Source organism: Lynx rufus, unplaced genomic scaffold (assembly GCF_022079265.1).
Source record: "Lynx rufus isolate CCGP_SWC_20201006 ecotype Redwood Valley unplaced genomic scaffold, mLynRuf1.p SCAF_16, whole genome shotgun sequence".
NCBI classification, from domain to species: Eukaryota; Metazoa; Chordata; class Mammalia; order Carnivora; family Felidae; genus Lynx; species Lynx rufus.
The window spans coordinates 81,629-105,023 of NW_025814830.1; positions in this window are offsets into that span (position 1 = coordinate 81,629).

The following is a 23,395-nucleotide window of genomic DNA, read 5'->3' on the forward strand; positions in this document are numbered from 1 at the left end:
CAGTAAATTACACAGGATGTCTGATTTCTGGTTAGCCTGCCTCCGCCTCTCTGTGCCAACAGCCTCAGGCTTGCTTCCTTCCTTCCTTCCTTCCTTCCTTCCTTCCTTCCTTCCTTCCTTCCTTCCTCCCTCCCTCCCTCCCTCCCTCCTTCCTTCCTTCCCTCTTTCTCTCTTTTCTTCCTTTCTTTCCTTTCTTTCTCTTTTCTTTCTTTCTCTTTCTTTCTTTCTTCCTTCCTCTTTCTTTTTTCTTCCCATTCTCTTTTTTCTTTCTTTCTTTCTTTCTTTCTTTCTTTCTTTCTTTCTTTCCTCTCTTTTCTTCCTTCCTCTCTCTTCTTTCTTTCCTTTCTTTCTCTTTTCTTCTTTCTTTCTCTCTTTTCTTCCTTCCTCTATATCTTTGTTTTTCTTTTTCTTTCTTTTCCTTTCTTTTTCTTTCTTTTTTGTTTCTTTCCTTTCTTTCTTTCTCTCCCCTTTCTTCCTTCCTTCCTTTCTTTCTTTCCTCTTTCTTTTTCCTTCCTTCCTTTTTCTTTCTTTCCTTTTTTTCTTTCTTTCCTTTCTTTCTTTCTCTCCCTTTTCTTCCTTTCCTTCTTTTTCTTTCTTTTCCTTTCTTTTCTTTCTTTCTCTCTTTTTCCCCCACAACAAAGCTTTGCCCCTCCTCTGCCTGTCCTTGAGTCCCCACCAAGACACAAGTGAGGGTGACCAGTTCCTTTATCATAGCAACCACCTTGGGCTGTCCTTATATGGGTGGTCTTTGTTTATTTACCCAGCTCAGAGACTCAAGGTAATCCATTCAAGTTCACTCCGCTTTTTGGTGGGATTGTGAATCCAGTCTGAGTCCAGAAATCCTGAGAAGAGTCCCAAGATGAGGTCCCCACACCTCTTTCCCCCTTCGTTGGATCTCTGACCTCTCTCTCTTTTTCTGGAGCTCAAACATGTGTCTGTGTGTTTTCAAACCTACCTTCTGCTCAAAGAGAAATAAGTTTACTTTTATTTCCTGGAAAGGGGAGAGGGAGGCCTCAGAAACTGAGGCTCTGGGGTGGGGGAAGACCTGCCCCAAGCTGCCTCCAGGTGTTAAGGGAGTAGCTTTTCCTCGAGCTCTGGGCCAAACGCTTCGTGTTCAAATAAAAGCATCTAACGTAGAAGGAAACAGGATGGAGTATCATTCAGCCTTAAAAAAGAAGGACATCCTGCCATTGGCCACAGCATGGACGAACCCAGAAAGGACGTTGTGCTAAGTGAGATGACCCAGACATAGAAGGACTGAGTGAGGCCCACGGGATCCTTCAGTCAGGAATCTCATGAGGAATCTTTTTTTTTTTTTTAATTTTTTTTTTTAACGTTTATTTATTTTTGAGACAGAGAGAGACAGAGCATGAATGGGGGAGGGTCAGAGAGAGGGAGACACAGAATCCGAAACAGGCTCCAGGCTCTGAGCTGTCAGCACAGAGCCCGACGTGGGGCTCGAACTCACAGACCGTGAGATGATGACCTGAGCCGAAGTCGGCCGCCTAACCGACTGAGCCACCTAGGCGCCCCATCATGAGGAATCTTAAATAGACTCATGGAAGCAGAGAATGGAATGGGGGTTGCCAGGGGCTGGGAGAGGGTGGCCCGAGAGTATGACCTTTCACTTATGCATGACCCACAAGTTCTAGAGCCCAGGACATGCTGAATAGTTAGCAGTTGGGTGTTGTGTGCACTGAAAAACTTGCTTCCAGAGTAAATCTTACGCACAGTGTTGGTGGATCTGTTTACGGCACAGATTCCTTCCAAACTCATCAACTTGCATACCTCAAATACATACAGCTTTCTGTACGCCGGCTGCACCTCAAGACAGTGGTTCAAGAATAACTCAAGGTCTGCCGAAACCATTTCAGAAATAAAAACAAAAGTATCTAATGTGTATTGAGAGGCTATGTGCCCTATGGGGGGTAGGTCCTGTCATTCCTATTTTACAGACAAGGAAGTTGATGCTCTTAGACATTAAGAAACTTGTAGAGGACATGCGTACAAAGGACTGATAAACACAGGATTCAAACCCCAGAGCTCACACATTTGCCAGGTAAGATATGATGTTGATGGAGGAACTCAAGGACACTCAGCCTCTCAGTCTATTGTGGGTACTCGTTTCCTTGCATCAATGCCAAGAGTGTGACTTTCTAACATTTAAAACAAACTTTTGGCCAAAATATTAGGTAAAAAAACATGTCATACTTAAAGTTTAATTAAAAAAAAATTTTTTTTTAATGTTTATTTTTGAGAAAGACAGAGCACGAGCAGGGGAGGGGCAGACAGGGAGGGAGACCCAGAATCTGAAGCAGGCTCCAGGCTCTGAGCTGTCAGCACAGAGCCCGATGTGGGGCTTGAACTCGTGGATGGCGAGATCATGACCTGAGCTGAAGTCGGACGCTTAACCAACTGAGCCACCCAGGCGTCCCTAGTTTTATTTTCTTAAGCTTATTTTTATTTATTTTGAGAGAGAGAGAGAGAGAGAGAGAGAGAGAGAGAGAGCGAGCAGGGCAGGGACAGAGAGAGAGGGGAGCGGAGAAAGAGAACTCCAAGCAGGCTCCACACTGTCAGTGCAGAGCCCAACACAGGGCTTCAACTCATGGATGGCGAGATCACGACCTGAGCCGAAGTCAGACGCTTAACCTACTGAGACACCCAGGCGCCCCTTTAAACTTCAATTTGTATTTCTCTTACAGAGGATTTTCCTTTTCTCCTTTAACGGCTGTATGAAGGAACAGTTGACATGCCCCCAGATTCTTTCATCCTAAGTGTGCATTTCAGATTTTTACTAAATTCACAGAGTTGTGCCACCATTGCCATGAGGCACATTTGAAGCGCCATTCTCCACCACTGGTAACCACCCACCTACTCTTGCGTCTTCACTCATGCCTTTTCTGGACATTTCACAGAAATGGAATCATGATGTCTGCAGTCTTTTCTGCCTGGCTTCTCTCGCTTTGTGCAATGCTTCTGAGGTCCGTCCTTGCTGCAGCATGTTTCGCTCACACACACTTTGCTTGGACCTAGCTTCACTTCAGGTACACGTGCTAGTGATGTTCAATAGGGCAGTGCCATCCGATAAGCCACCAAGCTCGCGTCCACTTCAGGGTTTTGTTATACTGGGCCCTCTGCTTGACCCAGAATGGTGCCTAGGCTTTGGCATGGCTCAGATGCCCTTGAGATCTGCCCTGCCCACCCAGAACCTCAAGATCCTCCTCTTCCACTGCAGCATCCAGTTTAGACCTACCCAGAACCTTCCACCCAGAACCCCCAGATCCTCGACTTCCATCTTGGCATTCAGTTTACAGCCACCCAGAACCTTCCACCCAGAACCCCCAGATCCTCGACTTCCATCTTGGCATTCAGTTTACAGCCACCCAGAACCTCCCACCCAGAACCCCCAGATCCTCAACTTCCATCTTGGCATTCAGTTTACAGCCATCCAGAACCTCCCACCCAAAACCCCCAGATCCTCGACTTCCATCTTGGCATTCAGTTTACAGCCATCCAGAACCTCCCACCCAAAACCCCCAGATCCTCGACTTCCATCTTGGCATTCAGTTTACAGCCATCCAGAACCTCCCACCCAGAACCCCCAGATCCTCGACTTCCATCTTGGCATTCAGTTTACAGCCATCCAGAACCTTCCACCCAGAACCCCCAGATCCTCGACTTCCATCTTGGCATTCAGTTTACAGCCACCCAGAACCTTCCACCCAGAACCCCCAGATCCTCGACTTCCATCTTGGCATTCAGTTTACAGCCACCCAGAACCTTCCACCCAGAACCCCCAGATCCTCGACTTCCATCTTGGCATTCAGTTTACAGCCATCCAGAACCTTCCACCCAGAACCCCCAGATCCTCGACTTCCATCTTGGCATTCAGTTTACAGCCATCCAGAACCTTCCACCCAGAACCCCCAGATCCTCGACTTCCATCTTGGCATTCAGTTTACAGCCACCCAGAACCTCCCACCCAGAACCCCCAGATCCTCGACTTCCATCTTGGCATTCAGTTTACAGCCATCCAGAACCTCCCACCCAGAACCCCCAGATCCTCAACTTCCATCTTGGCATTCAGTTTACAGCCACCCAGAACCTTCCACCCAGAACCCCCAGATCCTCGACTTCCATCTTGGCATTCAGTTTACAGCCACCCAGAACCTCCCACCCAGAACCCCCAGATCCTCGACTTCTATCTTGGCATTCAGTTTACAGCCACCCAGAACCTCCCACCCAGAACCCCCAGATCCTCGACTTCCATCTTGGCAGTTTACAGCCATCCAGAACCTTCCACCCAGAACCCCCAGATCCTCGACTTCCATCTTGGCATTCAGTTTACAGCCATCCAGAACCTCCCACCCAGAACTCCCAGATCCTCGACTTCCATCTTGGCAGTTTACAGCCATCCAGAACCTTCCACCCAGAACCCCCAGATCCTCGACTTCCATCTTGGCATTCAGTTTACAGCCATCCAGAACCTTCCACCCAGAACCCCCAGATCCTCGACTTCCATCTTGGCATTCAGTTTACAGCCATCCAGAACCTTCCACCCAGAACCTCCAGATCCTCCTCTTCTATCTCAACGTTCAGTTTATAGCCTTCCAGAACCATCCACCCAAAATCCACAGATCCTCTTCTTACATTTCAACACTCAGTTTATACCCACCCTGAACCTTCCACCCAGAACCCCCAGATCCTCGACTTCCATCTTGGCATTCAGTTTACAGCCATCCAGAACCTCCCACCCAGAACCCCCAGATCCTCCTCTTCCATCTCAGCAGTTTCCAATCTTAAAAAAAAAAAAAGTGTTTTACAATTTCTCTCTTGTGTGTTTGTGTGTGTTTTTGTTTTGTTTTTACAATAAGAGGATTTGCTGAGGGAAGGGTCAGAGATCTGGTTGGAAGACAGAGAAGGAGGATAAAGGGTGTGTCATGTCCTTTAAGAGATGCTGAAATAGCAGTGGGGGCAGGCACACCGGAGAGCTGAAGCTGAGGAGTCTCCTGGGTAAGGTGTCTTGAGATGTTGGGGGCCCTGTGGTCTCACCTGGGTGTGAGACTGGGAGACTGTTGGTTCTTGGGGCTTTGCCAGACCTCCTATTGGTCACCTGGCCAGGTGTATCTTAATGACTAGCACTTGGGGCATTGCTTGCCTTGGCCAGAAGAATCCCTAAGCAATGTATGTGGGTTAATTAGTTGAGCTGGGTCTGTAACAGGACTTGAAGCCTGGATGTGTTTCCTCGGGGACTTTTTGACTCTAAGTCTAGGAAGATGGAGTGAATCCAGAAGTTCTCAACCAGGGTTCATCCCTGCCTTGGGGGGCAGTGAATAGGACAGCTCTCCCGTAACAAGGATTTATTCAGCCCCAACACCACAGGTACACTTACAAACCCTGGATAAAATGCACAAGCATCTGGGTTGAGATAAGGTGGGGGGTGGGGAGGGTGGGGGGAGGGCAAGAAGGTTTAGGAAAAGGGTTTGCTTGTAGGGGCGACTTGGTGGTTTAGTTGGTTGAGTGCTGACTTCGACTCAGGTCATGATCTCACAGTTCATGAGTCAGAGCCTGGCATCGGGCTCTGTGCTGATAGCTCAGAGTCTGGAGCCTGCTTTGGGTCTGTGTCTCCCTCTTTCTCTGCCCTTCCCCCACTGGTACTTGGACTCTCTCTCTCTCAAAAATAAAATAAAAAACCTTAAAAAAAAAAAAAAAGGAAAAGGGCTTGCTTTCCAAGGGATGGACCAAATTTTAGAGGAAGAAAAGGGGTCGCTTTTCCGTGAATGATAAACAGGAATTGGAAGAATATGTCCACACTGGGGGACAAAGGAAACCCAATTCCCTTTTGTTAACATACAAATACAAAATAAAAAGATATACAGCAAAATCTGTGATTTTTTTTTCTAAGCCAGTCCAGGCTTTTCCTGCGTCATTACATCTTATGAACTTAGAGTTAGTCGTCTGCTGATGTGCATGGAAATGCTTGTATTTTTAAGTTTTTTGATTAAGGCCTAAATTACATATAGTAAAAATAACTTTTTAGTGATTTTACATTTTTATGCTTTATAGGTTTATAAGTTCAGACAGTCATGTGTCCCCCCACTAAAGATACAGAATGGTGTTATTCCAATTCCCTTGGGAACTGCCCATATGCTTTGTCCCTAGAGTTCAGGCTTTTTCCTATTGATGTCCCATAATAGAATCATATAGTCTGTAGACTTTGGAGTCTGGCTTCTCTCACTCAGCAAAGGGCATTCATCCATGTTGGTTCCTTTTTCTTGCAGAGTCATAGTTATCATGTGGATGTACAAAGGTTTTTAAAGTCCTTTTAGCTGTTGAGGGGAATTTTGGTTGTTTTTAGTTTTTGTCCATTTTAAATGAAGCTTCTGTAAGCATTCTATATAAGGTTTTGTGGGAACATTATGTGTTCACGTGGTCAGATATGTGGGGATGGAATGGATGGGTCAGAGATGTGTATGACTAGCTTTCAAAGGAACAGAGGAACTTTTGGGATGCCTGGGTGGCTCAGTCGGTTAAGCATCTGACTTCCGCTCTGGTCATGATCTCAGGGCTCATGAATTTGAGCCCTGCATTGAGCTCTATGCTGACAGTTCAGAGTCTGGAGCCTGCTTCAGATTCTGTGTCTCTCTCCTCTCTCTCTGCTCCTCCCCTGGTAGCACTCTATCTCTCTCTCAAAAATAAATAAAAACTTAAAAAATACTTAAAATGAGGAATGGAGGAACTTTTTACCAAGGTAGCTGGTAGATTTTACATATCTAACAGCAAGGTAGGAGAACTCCCGCTCCTCAACACTGGGTATTGTCTGCCTTTTAAGCCATTCTAAAAGCATAAGTGATATCTTATTATGGTTTTAATTTACTTTTCTCTAAGAGCATGGCATGGCGTCTTTTTGAGCATCTTGTCATAGGCTTATATCTCCATAGTGTCTGCTCATGGGTTATTTGCTTTTCTATTACTGAGTTATGGGAATTCTTTTTGTATTCTGGATTTAAGTCATCAGAAATGTGATTGGCAAACATTGCTATCCAGCTGTGTGGGTTGTCTTTTTTGTTCCCTTAAGAGTGTATCCTGGGGCGCCTGGGTGGCGCAGTTGGTTAAGCGGCCGACTTCAGCCACGTCACGATCTCGCGGTCCATGAGTTCGAGCCCCGCGTCAGGCTCTGGGCTGATGGCTCGGAGCCTGGAGCCTGTTTCCGATTCTGTGTCTCCCTCTCTCTCTGCCCCTCCCCCGTTCATGCTCTGTCTCTCTCTGTCCCAAAAATAAAAATAAACGTGGGAAAAAAAATTAAAAAAAAAAAAAAAGAGTGTATCTTGGGGGCACCTGGGTGGCTCAGTTGGTTAAGTGTCCAACTCTTGCTTTCGACACAGGTCATGATCTCATGGTCACAAGATGGAGTCCACCTTCAGCCTGGAGCTTAAGATTTTCCCTCCCTCCTCTCTGCCCCTCCCCCACGTGCTCATGCTCTCTCTCAAATAAAAATAAATTTACAAAGTACATATTCTGAAGCTAAGTCATTTTTAATTTAATTAAAAAAAATTTTAATGTTTATTTATTTTTGAGACACAGAGAGACAGAGCATGAACGGGGGAGGGTCAGAGAGAGAAGGAGACACAGAATCTGAAACAGGCTCCAGGCTCTGAGCTGTCAGCACAGAGCCCGACGCGGGGCTCGAACTCACAGACCACAAGATCATGACCTGAGCTGAAGCCTGACACTCAACCGACTGAGCCACCCAGGCACCCCTCATTTTTAATTTTAATGAAGTCCAAATAAAAAAAAAAATTGTCTATCTTAGAGGACCTGGCTGGCTCTGTCAGGAGGAGCCCCACACTGGGTGTGGACATTACTTGAAAATAAAATCTTAACAAAAAAAAAAAACAACCCCTATCTCAAAATCCTTTAATATTGAGGATGTTATATGTCATATACATACATACATACATATATATATATAATGTATTTTATATACATATAAATTTATATACATATAAATTTTATATACATATACACTTATATATATATAAAATATGTAATACCGAGGCTACCTGGAGATTGTGTAGGCTGGTACTTTGGAAGCAGAATAAATAAGATTTTCATTTTTAAGTAGATTTAGCTACCTGCCTACTCTATAGAGCCTTTCTCATGGCTCAGGGCAATAAACCCTTACTCTTGTATACAAGGCATTGAATATTTTTGTCTTTGCTTATCTCTTCATCTTCATCCCTTTAAAATGTAGCTGGTTCTTATCTTTTCACCCAGCAACCATAACGCCCATTGCTTACCCACAACACCCACTGCTTACATAGTCCTCCAAATGCACTGGGCACTATTCTTACTCTATCAATGCATTTAATCCATACAAGAACCCTGTGAGGTAGGAACAATTATTTCCATTTTGCTGATGAGTCAAGGAGAAGCTAAAATCAGTTTGACCTTTATGTCCTGTTCCATTCCAGAAATGCAACTTCAACCCTCATAGTCAAGGTCTAGGGACTGTTTTTTTTTTTTTTTTTTTAATGTAGTGAAAAAACACATAACTTTAATTTTTTTATTTTAATTATTTAACTTTTTTAATGTTTACTTATTTTTTGAGAGAGACAGTGTGAGCAGGGAGGGTCAGACAGAGACGGAGACAGAGAATCTGAAGCAGGCTCCAGGCTCTGAGCTGTTAGCACAGAGCCCGACCCGGCACTTGAACTCATGAACTGTGAGGTCATGACCTGAGCCAAAGTCAGACACTTAACTGAATGAGGCACCCCAAAACACGTAACTTTAAATTTGCCACCATAACCATTTTTTAAGGGTAGACTTTGTTAGTGTTAGGTTCATTCACATGGTTGTGTAGCAAATCTCTGGAACTTTTTCTTAATCTCCTAAAACTGACTCTATACCCACGCCACAGGAACGCCTCCCCTCCCCCTGGCCCTTGGCAACCACTTTTGGACTTTGTTTCTAGGATTTTGTTTCTAGGATTTTGACTGCTTTAGATGCTTCATGGGTGGATTCATACCATATTTTCCTTTTGTGGTTGGCTTATTTCGCCTAGCCTAATGTCCTCAAGTTTCATCCATGTTTTCCCATAGGACAAGATTTTTTTTTTAATTTCTGAGGAAACTCCATACTGTTGTCCATAATGGGTGCACCATCCAACAGTGTGCAAGAAGCCTTTTTTGGGACGGGAGGTGCAGGTCTTTATTTTTAATCCCCAAATGATTCTTAGCAATCTACCTTTGAAGAATGCATCCTCATATTTACAAAGAGGTACACACAATTCAGTTCATGCCAGGATTCATGTGAGCAAAAAGCATGGAAACAATATAAATGTCCATGTGCAGAGTTCTGGTAACCTATATCACGGTACGTTTCTACTTTGGAGTTTCTGTGGCTCTTAAAAGTCTGGGCATAGACCAATGTTCCAGACTTATTTTTAAGCAGGAGATTAGTTGCTAAACAAGATATAGACCATGATAAAATTTATACTTAAAGTTTGCTCCATTTAAACACATCTTTGGGGGGCCCCTGGGTGACTGAGTCAGTTAAGTGTCTGACTTCAGTTCAGGTCATGATCTCACGGCTCGTGGGTTTGAGTCCTGCATTGGGCTCTATGCTGACAGCTCAGAGCCTGGAGCCTGTTTTCTGTGTCTCTCTCTTTGCCCCTCCCCCACCTCAAATAAATGAATAAACATTAAAAAAATATATTTAGTAGTGTTTAAGAATGGAAAGTTACTTAAACTCAAAATAACTTAAAAAAATTTTTTTTAATGTTTTTAAATTTATTTTTGAGACAGAGACAGAGCATGAGCAGGGGAGGGGCAGAGAGAGAGAGGGAGACACAGAATTCGAAGCAGGCTATAGGCTCTGAGCTGTCAGCACAGAGCCCGACGTGGGACTCGAACTCACAGACCATGAGATCATGACCTGAGCCAAAGTCGGACGCTTAACCGACTGAGCCACCCAGGCGCCCCAAAATTACTTCTTGAAACTCATCTAGACACTTCTTTTAAAGTAAAGCGTGGGACAGAGGAATGCCAGATCTTTCTCTGAACATTTACAAATGTCTTTTGTTTTTCTATGTAGAAAGAATATTTGCTGGGGTGCCTGGGTGGCTCAGTCGGTTAGGCATCTGATTCTTGGTTTCGGCTCAGGTCAGGATCTCATGGTTTGTGAGTTTGAGCCCTACATCGGGCTCTGTGCTGATAGTGTGGAGTCTGCTTGGGTTTCTCTCTCTACACCTCTCTCTCTCTCTCTCTCTCAAAATAAATAAATAAATATAAAAGAATTTTTTTAATACAAATAAAAGAAAAAATATTTGCTGTTGATTTGAATTTTTTTTTTTTGCCAGATAATCCAGTCAAGCTTTCTTCATTCTTCAGCAGTCTAGAAGACCTTAGAATGGATGTACCTTATTTTAGAAACACTTATGTTAGAGGTAAGCACTTAAAGTAGTTCCTACTTGTTTTTTTTTTAAAGTAAGCCTTAACCTCAACATGGAGCTTGAACCCATAACCTGGAGATCAAGAGTTGCACGCTCCACTGACTGAGCCACCCAGGCACCTGCACATTTTAATTTTTTTTAATGTTTATTCATTTTTGAAAGGCAGAGAGAGACAGAGCACAAGCAGGGGTGGAGGAGAGAGAGGGGGACACAGAATCTGAAGCAGGCTACAGGCTCCGAGCCGTCAACACAGAGCCTGATGCGGGGCTCGAACCCACGAACCATGAGATCATGACCTGAGCCGAAGTTGGATGCTTAACCTACTGAGCCACCCAGGCACCCCTACGTATGCAAACTCAAATGACTGCTGAGGAACTTGAAACACTATGATTATTTTCGCTTTGGGAGCATTACGTCATCGTTTTCTCTGAAGTTAATCATCCTTTTGGTCGTTTGCTTAGATTTCTATGTTTCTATCACTAATTCATGGCATCTTTCCCCCAGTGATCTAGATCTTGCCTTCCTTCCTTCATTCATTTATTCATTCATTCATTCATTCTTTATCTCTACACTCAATGTCAGGCTCAAACTCTGAGATCAAAAGTCACATGCTCTTCCAACTGAAACAGTCAGGCGCCCCCTGGCCTTAGTGCATTGAAACACATCAGGCTTTCTGTCAATTTTATGTCCTTGACTTGGCTCCAGGGGAAACTTGGTTCTTTATGCTGGATGAGCACATGTTATTTGGCATCTCCTTCACCATATTCCTAGGAACTTTCCCGCTTCTGGAAATCCAAGATACAACCATCCCAACAACCCCCTGGCCTCCAGTGAATGTCCTACCTACCTGCTACGAAGGGAATGGTTTTCACCAGAGAAGCGGAGCCCCAGAAGGCCAGCCTCCCATCTTGGAGGCTGTCTTTGCCAAGGAGCAGCACCATGTACCTCTGCATTTGGCTGTAGCTCATTTTTCAGAGAAGAAAGTGAGGGCTCCAGATGGGTCAAGAGGGCGCCTCCTGGAACACGGACAATCTTTCAACATATTTCCAGGGGAAATCAAGGTATTGCTTCTCTCTAGGAAAACAATTTCCCAATGCAAACAAAAACTATATTTTAACATTGAAACTATAATCAGTAGTCTTTTCTTCTTTTAAAAAAAATTTTAAAATATTTATTTTTGAGAGGGAGAGACAGAGTGAGCAGGAGAGAGGGGCAGAGAGAGAGGGAGACACAGAATCTGGGCAGGCTCCAGGCTCTGAACTGTCAGCACAGAGCCAGACGCAGGGCTCGAACCCACGAACCATGAGATCATGACCTGAGCCAAAGTTGGATACTTAACTGACTGAGCCACCCAGGTGCCCCAATAGTCTTAATGGGAAGGGGACTTCAAACATGAAGAAAATCAAACATTTCCCTTGAGACTCCTGTCTAAGCCCCCCCTACCTTTACCCCTTCCCAGCCTCTCTCATTCTGTAGGTGACTGAGTACAATTTGGTTACTCCAGAGGTAACCATTCCTTATGGATTATGAATACAGAATTCATAATCTCTTCCCTCATACAGTCAATCTTACTAAAAATAACAGCATACTAAAGAAGCCTCAACACATCACACAAGTGATATCACATGGACCCTATTTTCCAAAGCAATGCATATAACAAAAATGCAATGCAGAATGCCTGTGTGGCTAAGTAAGTTGAGCGTCTGACTCTTGATTTGGGCTCAGGACATGATCCTAGGGTCCTGGGATTGAGCCCCGAGTCAGGTTCTGCTTAAGATTCTCTCCCTCCCTCCCTCTCTCTCTCTCCTTCTGCCCTTTATCCCTGTTTGCTTTCTCATGCTCTATTCTTTTTTTTAATGTTTATTTATCTTTGACAGAGAGACAGAGACGGAGCACGAGCGGGGGAGGGACAGAGAGAGAGGGAGACACGGAATCCCAAGCAGGCTTCAGGCTCTGAGCTGTCAGCACAGAGCCCGACGCGGGGCTCGAACTCACGGACCGCGAGATCATGACCTGAGCCCACAGTCCAACACTTAACCAACTGAGCCACCCAGGCACCCCTCTCACGCTGTCTCTAAAAAAAAAAGCGGGGGGAGGGTAGGAGCCTGGGTGGCTCAGTCAGTTAAGCTTCCGACTCTCGGTTTCAGCTCAAGTCATGATCTCACAGTTGGTGAGTTTGAGCCCCGCATCGGGCTCTGTGCTGACACTGTGGACCTTGCTTGGGATTCTCTCTCTCTCTCCCTCTCCGCCCCTCCCATGCTCTCTCCCAAAATAAATAAATAAACTTAAAATGCAATAGCCAAAAGATAGAAACAATCCACATAGCAATCAATGGCATGAACTTATAAACGAAATGTGATGTACAGATACGATAGAATAGACTATTATCCAGCCTCAAAAAGCTAGGAAATCCTGACACATGCGACCATATGGATGAGCCCTGAAGATGTCCTGTGAAACACTGAGGTGAAGCAAGCTGCTCCCCAAAGTATAAATATTGTGCAATTTCACTTAGACAAAGTACCTAGATTGGTCAAGTTCATACAGACAGAAAGTAGAATGGTAACTGTCAGGGCGTGGGGGTGTGTGTGTGGGAAATGTCAAGTTATTGTTTTATTAATGGGGACAGAGTTTGTTTGGGAATATGAAAAAGTTCTGGTGACAGACAGTGGTGATCATTGTACAAAGGTGTGAACGTACGTGTTGGCACTGACCTGTACACTTAAAAATGATAAACAACGGTAAATGCTATGTATATTTTACTACAATAAAAAAAAAGTAACACAATGAAATAAAAAAAAAAAACACCAAACAGGAGTAAACTCAAAGATGGGAGCCCCCATCCACCTGGAAACCAAAAGAAAATGAGAAATGTAGGACCATGGGACAGCAAAGTAATTGTACTTTAGAGTTTTTATAGCCAAAGCCTCAAAAAAAAAAATTAATGGTTATTTATTTTTGAGACAGAGACAGACAGAGCATGAACAGGGGAGGGGCAGAGAGAGAGGAAGACAGAATCCAAAGCAGGCTCCAGGCTCTGAGCTGTCAGCACAGAGACTGACATGGGGCTCGAACTCACGGACCGCGAGATCATGACCTGAGCCAAAGTCGGATGCTTAGCCAACTGAGCCACCCAGGCGCCACTAAAGCTTTTATAAACCCAAAGACATAGGAGTGATGACTAAAATGGGAAAGTAGGCAGTGATAAAATAAGAACAGAAATTAAAGTAAAAGAGCACAATAGAGAGTTCCTGTTTTCGTGTTGGTCTTTATGGCACCAAGTTTGGGATTTTTGGACGGCACAGCCTGCAATAAACGCATATGCAGAGATCTCTCACAGACTGCAGCGACTTTGTGGAGATCTGGAGAGCCCGTGGTGGAAGTCACCAAGGATTACTCAGATTAGATCCTAATGAAGCATGTATTTGGATTACCCAAAGGGAGCCATACTCTGACACATGGGATGAAGGACAGAATCACAGATTTTGACGACAATTATGATCTTTACCGTATACCCTTCCCTTCAGACGGTCACGGCCGTGGGGAACTTCCGGAACAATTCAAACAGAAGCCCCATTCTGACCATTCTCCTCCCTTTCCTTATGTTAAGACAAGGATCGGTGTCACTCACAAAGAGGAGATCATCTTAATCCAACCAAAGCTGGTACCGAAGATATGCAGAAAACACAACAGTAGGTATTTGCAACCCTGCAGGATCCAGCGGTCCCCAAAATATTTCAGACGGCACCCTAGGATCTGTAGGTAATCAGGGGCTGGTGGAAGTTGCCCAGGTGATTCTATCTGAAATAGCTAGTGACCCCCGACTCGTCAGACTTCATAATAAACTACGAATCTGCTTTGAAGATTTTACTAAAAGGTATGAGGATGTCTTAAGGAAAACAAAGGAGCGCCTGGCTGGCTCAGTCGGTAGAGCATGCAAGTCTTGATCTTGGGGTTGTGAGTTCAAGCTCCACATTGGGTACAGAACTTACATTAAAAAAAAAAAAAGTAAACCAATAGCTTCACTGGGACAGATCGAAAGGGGTATCAAAAGGACCTGGAGAGAAACTGTGGTTTCCTTACAGAGATCTCACAGCCTCTGATAAACAAAAATCCCTTAGTTCTACAAGGTCACCTGCCAAAGAGATTCCTTCGGTCCAATGAGCCTTGCAAACATACACTTGCCTCATTCAAACTTATATTACTATTTACAGATTTCATTTTGGAACCAGGTGGTGACACTTATTTTAAAGATGCTATTAAATATGAGAATGCTCACACCAAAAAAAAAAAAAAAAAAAAAAGGATGAATAAAATGAGCTCTTTCAGGGCTAATAAAACACTGAACAAGAACATAGAAAAAGGCACCAAAAAACATATTAGAAAAAATACATATAAATCAAATTTTTAAAAATTAAAAAAATAGAGATATGTAAAGAGATGTGTTAGAGACTATTAAAAATAAAATATGAAAATTTGAGGCACCTGGGTGGCTCAGTCAGTTAAGTGTCCAACTCTTGATTTTGGCTCAGGTAATGATCTCACAGTTTGTGGCTTTGAGCCCTGTTTCCGGCTCTGTGCTGACAAGGGTGGAGCCTGCTTGGGATTCTCTCTCTCCTTCTCTCTCTCCCCCTGCCCCTGCTCATGCTCATGCTCTCTCCCCTCAAAATAAATAAGCTTAAAATGAAGTATGAAAAGGAATATAAAATTTTTTGGCTAATAAATGCAAAAACAGAAAAATTGGACAATTTTCTGGAAAAATATTTTAAAAAAAAGGAAAGAAAAGGAAGAAAAACAATGACCCCATTGACTGACCTATAATGAAGTAGACCAGGGGATCACCAAACTTTTTCTGTAAAGGGGCAGATAGTTAATATTTTCTGTTTTGCAGACCAGACTATAGAATGTAAACAAAGGGCCAACATCAACTTTGGCCAATGGGCTGTGGGTTGTCAATTCTTGAAGTACTTAACTAACTGAATTGAACTCAGACCTTGCACTTCTAAAAATAATTGAGGCCACAATACAGCAAAGGCTCCCCTCAGCTCACCTACCTCTTTCCTAATCCTCACGATAGCTAGATAGCGTCACTGATTGAAAAAGAAAGAAAAATCACACAAAAATTCATGAGCCTGGAGTCACCTGGATGTCAAATTTTAAAAGTATTATGAAGAAAAAAAATAAAAAATAATATTATGAAAAAGAAAATTATGGGCAGACACATTTCTTAACGCAGATGTGAAATCAATTAAGCAAAATTTTGGTCCAGATCAATGATGATTAACAAAAATAGCAATTTAATATTAACAAATGACCGACGGTGGGCAGGGGGGGATGCGGACCTTAGCAACCCAGGACTGGTTTTGTATTATAAAGTGTATGTGATGATCATCGACGTAGCAGGTTCATTGCTAACAATATGACACAACTTTCAATAGATGCAGAGGTATTGTAGGAAATACTTCAAATTTAAATATTGGCAAAAAGATCTGATTCGATGATGGTTTCACATCCCAGGCACTACTGACATCGGGGACTGGATAATTTTCTGTTGTAGGGGGCTGTTCTGTGCATTGTAGGATGCTTAATAGCATCTCTGGCTTCTACCTTCTAGAAGTCAGTAGTATTTCTCTCCTCCTCCCCACTCAGTTGTGACACCCAAGAATATTTCCAGAATTAGTCCCATAAAAACATTTCATATCATGCCAGTATCATGACAAAATCCAGCCAAACTGGTCTTTTCTTTATATATGCACTTACTGTTCCCCTACTGTCTTGGGGTCTTACTAATGTGGCCACTGGCTGGGGCCCCATTGCACCCCAGTGTTCTTTACTCTGGGCTCTGGAAGCTTTTATTGAGTGGACTGAGTGAGGGAGTGGCCTTTCAGAAGAGGCAGGGTGGGTCTGGAGAAATGTAGGAAGGGCATGGTTGGATTTACACCCCTTCTGTTCCCACTCAGAGAACGTTTGAGAATAGCACACTTGAACAACGACTCCCCAATAGCCAAGCAGAAATGGCGGACCAGAGAGCAGGTAAGCTGGAGGTGGCCATGAGGGGCCCTAATTTGTATTTGCCAACTACAGTGATTTAAATACTTCGAGGGGTGCCTGGGTGGCTCAGTCTGTTGAGCGTCCGACTTTGACTCGGGTCATGATTTCACAGTCCGTGAGCTCGAGCCCCACGTTGGGCTCTGTGCTGACAGCTGAGAGCCTAGAGCCTGCTTTGGATTCTGTGTCTTCCTCTCTCTCTGCCCCTTCTCCGTTCATGCTGTCTCTCCCCAAAATACTTCAAAAGTGGTGGATTTCAAGCTGCCAACGCATTGAGGTTCGCCAGCCAGTATGAGCCGACTCGAGCACACCACTGAAGGTGATGGGTTCCCAACACCAGTTGGGAAGTTATCCCCTTGTTTCACCTGGAATAATTTATTAGATCGTGGAATTATCTTTCCTTAAAAATTAGTAGACTGTACCCATTTTATCCCCCATGTCATATTTTGGGTGGAACTGTGATTATTTAATTTTCTTTTGAGCTTAATAAAGTCTCAGAGTCTAAACTTTTTGTTGGGCCAAATTTGGTAAAAAAAGAGCGCCTGGGCGGGCCAGTCGGTTGAATGCCCAACTCTTGATTTTGGCTCGGGTCATGATCTCATGGTTCGTGGGATCGAGCTCCGCATCAGGCTCTGCACTGACAACTTGGAGCCTGCGGCATGCTTCCAATTCTGTGTCTCCCTCTCTCTCTGCCCTCCCCCCCCCGCCACTGCTTGTACTCAGTCTGTCTCTCAAAAATAAATAAATGTTAAAAAAATTTTTAAAAAATAAACAAACAGGGGATAGTGAGACATCTAGAAGACATTGCTTCCTTGAATCAAAAAGAACAAACTGTGGCCTCTAACGAAGCAAAAAGGATGCCAATTTCCAGCAGTGGGAGACAGAAAGTAGACAGAGCACTCAAAAACTGGTCTTCTCTCTCGCTTTCTTAAGTTTATTTATTTTGAGAGACAGAGAGAAAGAGACAGGAGAGAGGAGAGAAATATCCCAACAAGGCTCCACACTGTCAGCAGCCCCAACAGGGGGCTTGAACTCACGAAACCATGAGATCATGACCTGAGCCAAAATCAAGAGTCAGGTGCCTAACTGACTGAACCGCCCGGGGTTGGGGGTCGGGCCTGGTCTTCTCTTGTTTAGAACAGATTTTCAAGGGAGTCAGAGCTGAGTGGAAAACAAAGTGCCAGGGCAAACAGCTGGGACAGTAAGGGGACAGGGACAGTAAGGGGACAGACTGCATTCTAGAGTCTGTGATCATCGTGCATGGAGAGATGGCAGGTGCGGGCTAACCAAACGTCCCCCTCTCCACAGCCAAACCGAAGAGGAGAAGCCGAGAGCGTACCTCGTTCACCTCTCATCAGAAGGCGGAACTGGAGGCTCTGTTTAGCCTCACCCAGTTCCCAGATTATGTCACCCAGGAGTTGCTGGCCTCAAAGATTCACTTACAATACACCGTGGTGCAGGTCTGACCCTCTGGAGGGGGGCGTGCTCCCCAGATCCTTCTCCTGCATGCCTGCTCCCTCCCTCTCCCTTCTCTCTGCCCCATGACCAAATAATCACGACTAATCTTCCCTTTAGGGAGCAAGTGCTAATAACCTGACTCCTGTGCTAGACACGTTCTGTGTTCTCACCCTCAGAAACAGACCCATTGACACAGGAGATAAACGGAGGCTCAGAATGGCAAGGTAGCTCCCCCAGGTTCAAGCCCGCTAAGTTGTAAAGATGGAACTCTCTCTAAGTGTGGAGCACTTGTCCTAAACTGTGCCTTCCACAAAGCCCCAAAGAGAAGAAGGGCCACTGTTTGCTGAGGCTTGTCCCTGGGGCTTGCTCAGTGAGGGTGCAGATAAGAAACCAGCCAGAGGTCTCCAGCTAGAATCACACCGAGGGCATGTCAGATCCCTTCTGGAATGCCTTTTTTTTTTTTTTAAGTTTATTTATTTATTTTGAGAGAGAGAGAGAGAGAGACAGAGCACACAGGCATGGGAGGGGCTGAGACAGGGAGGGAGACACAGAATCCAAAGCAGGCTCCAGGCTCTGAGCTGTCAGCACAGAGCCTGACTTGGGGCTTGAATGCACAAACCGTTAAGATCATGACCCGAGCCGAAACTGGATGCTTAACTGCCTGAGCCATCCAAAGGCCCCTGGAATGCTCCTTTTTTTGTGTGGATCCTTCCCAAAGACTCCCAAAGACCCTTCTCAAGGACTCTGAGGCCAGACTCCATACTCTATTCTGTCCTCTGAAGTCCTGACCCTTCACCCCACAGAGAGCTCACGGCATATGGCCGCTGCCTCCCCACTCCTGCTCTGGGGTCCAAGCCCTGCCTCGTTCCCTTCTTTCTTCTTCTTGCTCCATCCTCACCTGGCCACGGGTGAGACATGGCTCCTACCCCGCCTCAGATACAGTGGGCAGAAGCCCCTCCCCCACAAGAACCTGCTCTCCAAGGAAGACAAAGGATCAACTTCCGGAATCTGTGTCCTCTGTCTCCTCCACAGGTTTGGTTTAAGAACCGCCGGGTTAAATGGAGAAAGAGCATCCAGAAAGACCAAGAAGCCGGGACCCCAGCCCCCACCCCCGCAGCCCAGAGGAACAGACCCAGGGCACCCAGACGCCTTTCCCACAGGCGGCCTGTTCTCCCCAGAGTTTCTGATGGCTCGGGGCCAGGCACCGGGAACCCAGATGGGGCTTCTCCACAGGGTGATCCTGAGCTGGACAGGCTGGTGGCTACAGTCCCCGCCTTGTCCTCCGCCCCTTACGACATAAGCCAGGTCATGGAAGCCTATGGGTGTCTGGAGGAGAGTTCCAACACGTTCAGTTGCCTTTATCAGTATCTCTCCCTGTCTGATGGCTAGCCGGAGCCCCCTGCTTGCTAGCTGGTCCTGTGCGGAACCACTCTGCCTCCCTGCATCCTGCTAGCTGGTCCCGATGAAGGCTATCCCTATACCACAGGAGCAGGCTGGAGGTTCCCAAAAGCCGTCAGGATGGTTAAGCCCATAGATTTCAACAGTTACCGCCATAGGTCACACCGAATTCACAGGGGATCCCTCCACCTTCTCTTCTCACCCCCGTTTCCCTTCGGGTGTGCTTCCACACCCAAATGTACGGGTTGGAAACATTCAGTCCTCTGTGTTCTTTTCCCTGGTAGGAAAAAAAACCCTGCGGAAACCAGAGCCCTCTGGACCCAATCTGACATGTTAATTTTCCCATAAGAAGAAACTGTCTGCATACTGGGGTGGTCAATTTGCAAATAAAGTTGGGTTTTGCTCCAGATTTTCTGAATCTCTAGCGTTCTTATCTGTAATGTCGGAATATAATAAACCCGGTCATAGAAGGTTGTGGGGAGTGACCCTTTTCCTAGCAGATCTCAGTCTGTTTTTCCTTCTTTTTTAAAAAAAGAAAAATTTTTTTTTAATGTTTATTTTTGAGAGAGAGGGGGAGACACAGAATCTGAAGCAGGCTCCAGGCTCCGAGCTGTCAACACAGAGCCCAACCCAGGGCGCAAACCCTCGATCCATGAGATCATGACCTGAGCCGAAGCTGGACGCTTAACCGACTCAGCCACCCAGGCGCCCCGGCCATGTAAGGTTTTTAAAAATTTACTTATTTTTAATTGTGGCAAAAGCTACATAAAACCATCGCAGCCATTTTTAAGTGTATGGTTCAGTATGTTAGCTCGGTCCCTCACATTATTGTGTAACCAACTTCCAGACCTCTTTTCATGGTGCAAAATTAAATCTCTGTCCCCATTAAACAGCAGCCCCCCATTTCCCCTCCCCCCAACCCTTGGCGCCCACCATTCCACCATCGGTCACCAGGAATATGACAACCCGAGTACCTCACAGAAGTAGAATCATCACGTCCTTGATCTAAAGGCTTATTTCACTGAGTCTTTCCTCCAGCTTCACTCCTGTTATAATATGTGTCACAATTTCCTTTTTTTTTTCTAAATTTTTTCCAGCATTTATTAATTTTGTGAGAGACAGAGAGAGACAGAGCACAAGCGGGGGAGGGGACAGAGAGAGGGAGACATAGAATCTGAAGCAGGCTCCAGGTTCCCATCAGCACAGAGCCCAATGCGGGGCTCGAACCCACAAACCATGAGATCATGACCTGAGCCCAAGTTGGACACTTAACCGACTGCACCAGCCAGGCGCCCCTCAATTCCCTTCCTTTTTAATGAAGCTTTTATGGCTTGTTGATTTTGAGTCATACTTAGAAAACTTCCTTGGGGCACCTGGGTGGCACAGTCGGTTAAGCATCTGACTTCAGCTCAGGTTAATCTCCCAGTTTGTGGTTTTGAGCGGTGCTGACAGCTCAGAGTCTGGATGGAGCCTGCTTTGGATTCTGTGTCTCCCTCTCTCTCTGCCCCTCCCCTGCTCTCACTCTTTCAAAAATAAACATTAAAAAACATTAAAAAAAAAAGAGAGAGAGAAAGAGAGAGAACTTCAGCCTACCTCCAGTAAATACAGGAATTTACCCATTTTCTTTTGCACGTTTGTGGTTTTCTTTTTTTACATTTAGATCCCTGATCTATTTGGAATGTATATCTCATGTGTGGTGTGTACAGTTTTGGCCCAATTTTATTCTTTCAAGTGGCTAATCAGACATCCCAGCATCATTTGTTTCAAAGCCCACATTTGGGTGTTGGGGAAACTGCACAGCCACGTGCACGAGAATGAAACTGGGCTCCTATTGTCTACCATATGCAAAAATCAACTCAAAATGGAATAATGCCCTGAAACCATAAAACTCCTAGAGGAAACCAGGGGGTCAGCTCCTTGACATTGTCTTGTCAATGAATTTTTTGGATCTGACACCAAGAGGAAAGGCAATAATGAACAAGTGAAACTACATCAACTTAAAAAGCAGCAGCAAAGGAAACCATCAACAAAATGAGAAGGCAATGGACCAAATGGGGGCAAATATTCCCAAAGTATATATAGAACTCTTATAACTTGGGGCAACCGGGTGGCTCAGTTGGTTAAGCATCCAACTTCGGCTCAGGTCACGATCTCACGGTTCATGAATTCGAGCCCCGCGTGGGGCTCTGTGCTGACAGCTCAGAGCCTGGAGCCTGCTTCAAATTCTGTGTCTCCCTCTCTCTCTACCCCTTCCCTACTCACGCTCTGTCTCTATCTTTCAAAAATAAATACACATTGAAAAAAACAAGACAAAACAAAGAACTCCTACAACTCAATAGAAGAAAAAAGAAAGAAAAAAAAAAAGAAGGAAGAAACAGGACACAGTCTGATTACAAGGACTGAAACAGGTATTTTTCCCAGAAAACATTCAGGTGGCCAACAGACACATGAGAAGATGCTCAACATCACTCATCATCAGGGAAGCGCAAATCAAAACCACGATGAGATACCACCTCACACCTGTCCGAATGCCTAACATTAACAAGTCAGGCAACAGCAGATGTTGGCAAGGACGCGGAGAAAGGGGAACCCGCTTGCGCTGCTTTGGGGAATGCACACTGGTGTAGCCGCTCCCGAAAACGGTATGGTGTTTCACCTCGGAAAGTGAAAGATAAAAGTACCACAGTCCAGCAACCCCGCTTCCGGGAATCTATCCGGGACTGTCTCGTAACATGATCTGCAGCCCCGTTTTCGCTACAGCATTACTTACGTTAGGCAAGACACAGACACGGCCTGTGTGACCATCGATGGACAAACGGATAAAGAAAATGTGGTCTCTACCCATAACAGTATGTTTTTCAGCTATAAACTGTCCATGTGTCCATTTGCAACAACCTAGGTGAACCTGGAGGCACTTAGATGAAAGAAGTCAAAGATGAATAGCATATGATTTTATGTACAGGTGGCATCTTAAAAAAAACCCTGAACACGTAGATACAGAGAACAGATTTGCAGTTAACAGAAGTGGTAGGTGGGGAAAGAACTGGATGGAGATGGTCAAAATGCTCAAACTTCAAAAATAAGTCCTGGGACGTAAGAGACGGCATGGTGACTCTGATGTACGATGCTATGTGGCACATTTGGAAGTTGGGTTCATTAGAAGGCAGACAATGGCCAAACTTCAAAACACAAGCTAAGAAGAAAAAAGAGAGTACATCCAAATCTCTAAATGTTCCTTCTGAGCCTGTGCAGTGAGCAAGTCTGGTCCAGGAAAAAATTGCACGGAAGAGATAAAAGGAAAAGTCCACCCTGATTGTGAAAATGCAAGAGGTTCCCCAGCAGACAAGTCCCTTCCTTGTGTTCTGGGTTCTCACCTGTGAACGCACATCCGAGGGGCTCCTTCAGGACTCTGCATCCGGGGGAGAAGGAGGGAACAAAGGGCAACCCGACTCTTTGCAGACTAAGTCTGGGAGGGAGAAAAAAGCAGAGGGAAAGCATTAGGGTCCTGAAGAACAAACAGAATTAAACAAAATCCTCAGAGAACACAGAAACCCTTCCCCGAAATCAGAATCTATTGCAGAGCCTGTCCTTTGCTGGGCTGACAGAACAGGGGTGAGGGGGGGTGGTGCCGGGGAGCTAGCAGCTCAGAAACTACCCACATCCACAAAACCAGAAGAAAACGGAGTCTTTATAAAATGCATACTTACATAAGGATGATAAAAATTTGACTTTATATTACTTAAGCGTCCAACTCTTTTTTTTCTTTTAATTTTTTTAAGTGTTTATTTTTTTTTTGAGACAGAGAGCACGTGCAGGGAAGAGCAGCGAGAGAGGGAGACACAGAGTCCGAAGCAGGCTCCAGGTTCTGAGCCATCAGCCCAGAGCCCGACGCGGGGCTCGAACTCACAAATCGCGAGATCATGACCTGAGCCGAAGTAGGAGGTCCAACTGACGGAGCCATCCAGGCACCCCTAAATAAATCAACTTAAAAAAATTTTTTTTGACTTTATAAAATATATATGATGTAACAATAAATTT